Source organism: Notolabrus celidotus, chromosome 8, assembly GCF_009762535.1.
Source record: "Notolabrus celidotus isolate fNotCel1 chromosome 8, fNotCel1.pri, whole genome shotgun sequence".
Taxonomy (NCBI): domain Eukaryota; kingdom Metazoa; phylum Chordata; class Actinopteri; order Labriformes; family Labridae; genus Notolabrus; species Notolabrus celidotus.
This window is the reverse complement of record NC_048279.1, coordinates 34322664-34327931: the sequence shown is the minus strand read 5'-3', so window position 1 is coordinate 34327931 and position 5268 is coordinate 34322664.

The window sequence follows — 5268 nt, the reverse complement described above, 5'->3', positions numbered from 1 at the left end:
TTAGGGTTAGGGTTAGGGTTATGGTTAGGGTTAGGGTTGGGGTTAGGGTTAGGATTAGGGTTGGGATTAGGGTTAGGATTAGGGTTAGGGTTAGGGTTAGGGTTATGGTTAGGGTTGGGGTTAGAGTTAGGGTTGGGGTTAGGGTTAGGATTAGGGTTATGGTTGGGGTTGGGGTTAGGGTTAGGATAAGGGTTATGGTTAGGGTTAGGGTTGGGGTTAGGGTTAGGATTAGGGTTAGGGTTATGGTTAGGGTTGGGGTTAGGGTTAGGGTTGGGGTTAGGGTTAGGATTAGGGTTATGGTTGGGGTTGGGGTTAGGGTTAGGATAAGGGATAGGATTAGGGTTAGGGTTAGGATTGGGGTTAGGGTTAGGGTTGGGGTTGGGGTTAGGGTTAGGGTTGGGGTTGGGGTTGGGGTTAGGGTTAGGGTTGGGGTTGGGGTTGGGGTTAGGGTTAGGGTTAGGGTTGGGGTTAGGGTTAGGGTTGGGGTTGGGGTTGGGGTTGGGGTTGGGGTTAGGGTTAGGGTTAGGGTTGGGGTTGGGGTTGGGGTTAGGATTAGGGTTAGTGTTAGGGTTAGGGTTGGGGTTGGGGTTAGGGTTGGGATTAGGGTTAGGATTAGGGTTAGGATTAGGGTTAGGGTTAGGGTTAGGATTAGGTTTGGGGTTAGGGTTAGGGTTGGGGTTGGGGTTAGGGTTAGGGTTAGGATTAGGGTTAGGGTTAGGGTTGGGGTTAGGGTTAGGGTTGGGGTTAGGGTTAGGGTTAGGATTAGGGTTTGGATTAGGGTTAGGATTAGGGTTAGGGTTAGGGTTAGGGTTAGGATTAGGGTTGGGGTTGGGGTTGGGGTTGGGGTTAGGGTTAGGGTTAGGGTTAGCGTTAGGGTTAGGGTTAGGGTTAGGATTAGGGTTGGGGTTGGGGTTGGGGTTGGGGTTAGGGTTAGGGTTAGGGTTAGGATTAGGGTTAGGGTTAGGGTTAGGGTTAGGATTAGGGTTGGGGTTGGGGTTGGGGTTGGGGTTAGGGTTAGGGTTAGGGTTAGGATTAGGGTTGGGATTAGGGTTAGGGTTAGGGTTAGGGTTAGGGTTAGCGTTAGGGTTAGGGTTGGGGTTGGGGTTGGGGTTGGGGTTAGGTTTGGGGTTAGGGTTAGGGTTAGGGTTAGGGTTAGGATTAGGTTTGGGGTTAGGGTTAGGGTTAGGGTTAGGATTAGGTTTGGGGTTAGGTTTGGGGTTAGGGTTAGGGTTAGGGTTAGGATTAGGTTTGGGGTTAGGGTTAGGGTTAGGATTAGGGTTAGGGTCAGGATTAGGGTTAGGGTTAGGGTTAGAACCAGAACTAAACTTAGGCAAACAGAACCAGAACCAAACTCATGCAAACAGAACCAGAACCAAAATCAAGCAAACAGATCCGAAGCAGACCGGAACCGAACCAGACCAGAACCGAACCAGACCACAACTGAACCAGACCAGAACCAAACCAAACCAGACCAGTACCGAACCAGACCAAAACCGAACCAGACCCGAACCAGACCAGAACCGAACCAGACCAGAACCGAACCAGACCAGAACCAAACCAGACCAGAACCGAACCAGAACCGAACCAGAACCGAACCATACCAGAACCGAACCAGAACCGAACCAGAACCGAACCAGAACCGAACCAGAACCGAACCAGAACAGAACCGAACCAGAACAGAACCGGACCAGAACAGAACCGGACCAGAACAGAACCAGAACCGAACCAGACCAGAACAGAACCAGAACAGAACCGAACCAGAACAGAACAAGACCAGAACCGAACCAGAACCGAACCAGACCAGAACCGTACCAGAACCGTATTAGAACCGGACCAGAACCGAACCAGACCAGATCCGAACAAGACCGGAACCGAACCAGACCAGAACCGAACCAGAACCGAACCAGAACTGTACCAGAACCGTACCAGAACTGTACCAGAATCGAACCAGACCAGAACAGAACCAGACCGGAACCGAACCAGAACCGAAACAGAACCAAACAGAACCAGAACCAAGTCAAGCAAACAGAACCGGAACCAAACTCAAGCAAACAGAACCAGAGCTCAGAGCCGCAGTTTATGATCATGACACATCACTAATGTGCTTAATCTGTGTTACAATTATGAGGGGGTCCTTGGACTATCTTCTCACCTGTAAGGGGTCCCTGGCTCCAAAAAGTTTGAGGGGTTCTCAAACTTTTTGGAGCCACTAGAGGAAGCGTGTTAGTGTTACACTACGGCTGTTCTCGAAACCGCCTACTATACCAGCAGTACGTACTGATTTGGCCAAATTCAGTATGTAGTAAGTGAACAAGAGCAAAATCTGCAGTATGCCAAAACTCACTGGATGTCGTACTGATTCTGGAAAATTTCCCAGTATGCATCGGACCAATCTGCCTCACGTACTGTTTCCCACAATGCACGGCGCTCGTTAATTGTTAAGTTACATATAAACAACTTCTTAACTTTTTAAATCATAAGTGATGCTAAAGAAGCAGTTTCGCTCTCAGCTTGGCCGTTGTTTACTTCCGCTTTCCGAAACCGGTAATCCAGTGACGACTGGCTCAGCATCCTGCAGACCAGATTCAACTGAGCACTCATACTCCAGACTAAATTCAGACGCAGTATGTAGCAGGCCGTTTCGGAAACAGCCAAATAAATACGAATGCAGTTCAACCTTTGCATAAAGAAGTCTGTCTCCAGTTATAGATTTAGTACTATTCAATATTAATCTTGTTTTGATCCTGACCCTTCGTTTTGCAGGCAATTTGTAATCGTGCCCCCTTTACTGCAGGAAGGTATTTGATTTCTACACCAATAAAACACCTCCAGGTTCAAATGGAAGGAGATGGTGGGATTACCAGAGTGAGGCAGGCTATAGAGAATCTAAATAGAGACATAAAAACAAGACGGGCAGAAAGAGATGTTAGCACAGCAGTCAGCCCACACATCCAGTCAATTAAATTAGGCGGAGTAAATCCTTCCTGACGAGGGTTTAATGTGGTTACAGATTGAGGACAGTTCTGTGACTGCTGCTCGTCACTCACAGAGACAAACTGTCAGGAGGACGGACGGTAAGCCGCAGCACGCCTCCGTCTCACCGACTGAGAAAGATGTGGGATTTGAATGAAGATATTTACAGAGAATGTGCCATACTGGGGAAAATATCCATCATTTGAAAATGTATAAATACAAGAGGTGAAGAGGAAAGGGATGGTGGGTGATAACGTGCAGAAAGAACAATTCAGACAACAGCTTTCATACTTCACCAAACACATGAAACTCAGAGTTCAGCTTGCATCATATACACTCAGTCTGCACCGTCACCTTCTGACCTTTCCTATGCGTTTTTCCTTCACTTGTATGAGTGTTTACCCGAGTGTGTAACAGAGACCCAGTATGATGCGAACACTCTCCTCTCATTGCACCCTCAGGTAATGTTCCACCTCAACAAGCTGATGTCTTCAAGTCTTTATTGTTTCCACGGGGAGTCCGCTGACCTTTACCTCCGAGCTGTGGAGAAGGTACACTGCAGTCAGACTTCTTCATCCTCACGGGAGAGAAGAGGAAAGATTGACTGTCCAATCAAACTTGTTTAGAAGAGAAAGTAAACTTCTGTCCGTTCAGGTGACATCGCGTTACTGAGAGTTAAGTTTCCATGAGAGGAGGAGGAAACATTGTCTGGTAGCTTGAAATGAATCAGAGCAGTGATTTGGCATTTCAGTTTGTCGCGCTGGTTGCATGTTTTTGCCAAAACCTCAAACTGTTCTGGTAAAATATTTAAAATCCAGCAGGCCTGACACGAGCTGCACTGATCTAATTTATTTATTTTTCCTTTTCTAACTGTGTTTCATCAAAACATAAACCAGAGAATACAACAAAGTTTGTTATTCAAGGCATGGGTCAGTTTCTCAAAGAAAAGTATGGCTGTGTAACAGGGTTAAAAATACACTATTAAGTATCATTATTTTATAATTACACAACTTATACGTGTGTGTGTGTGTGTGTGTGTGTGTGTGTGTGTGTGTGTGTGTGTGTGTGTGTGTGGCCTCTTTTCAATTTGTAAGTATTTTTCTGTGCAGCCTCTTCTTTCGGTCAATTTCTTCTTTGTTGGTTTCCAGACCTTTTTTATATTTAGCTTTGCCCCCCTAACCCAATGACTAGAACAGAAACCTATCAGGTCCAGTGGAATTTGTCCGTTAATCTGAGGACACAAGCTTTGCTATCATCTGCCCGTCTCTACCAGTGAGCTAACACTCCTGTCTTTTGATCCCTTGCCTCTTCACCAGCTGTCCCTGGAGAGCTATCCCACCTCGACTACCACTTAACCCTCCTCCTCATCCTCACATCTCTTCACAGTTTCCCATTAGAAGTTTCCACTCCCTGCTTTCCAGAGTGTGTGTTCTCCTCGCTGAAGGGTTCCTGACTTTATATTTTTTTCTGTTGAGTCCTCCTACATCTCTGTTTGAACTCCTGCCCGCCTCAGCACCGTCACACTGCTGCGCGATTGATTCGATCTCTTGTTGCAGGAACACATTTGTTCCCCACTTGACCAGATTACCGCTGCTCTATCGCCCACATGTGACCCTGCGGTCTCGAGTTGTGCCTCAGCTGGTATAATCTCTGCATCCCAGGCACAAAATCTCAAATAATCAACACATGATGCCGGGTTTGTTGCAGCAGACGGCACAGTATGAGTTTATTTCTGAGGGTTTGGTCATATTCAGCACAGGGCACCTGCTCAGGCTGCTCTTACTCCATGTTTCATGCCAATAACTTCCTTATTTCGTCTTCATGGCGTCAAGTTTTCACAACTTTGCACGTAAAACTTTCCCAGGATGGATCAGCAGGAGCAAGCTGAGAGAAACAGACGCATGCAGACACCGCTTCCTCGTCTCTGCATGAATTTAAATCTGAATGAAAAGGCCCAAACGGATACCTCCCATAGATAAAATGTAAATGCCTCCCAGAGTAATCTAAATATCCTTTTATACGGTTTCATCCATTTTAATAAACCGTCTCAAAGAAACGATCCCAGAGCCTCACCTGTGAGTCAAAAGAGGAGGAAATGATCTTCACATTCTCTGAAAATCCATACGACAGGCTGACAGCAGGTCATTATCCTTCGACCATATAAGGTCTTTTCTTTTCATGACGGACATGATGAATGGATTTTAAATCATAATGTCTATGTGCAGCCCTGACACTGCAGTTATATACTTAAATTATGGAAAATGTTCCTTGAGCTGCACGGTTAGAGTAATTATT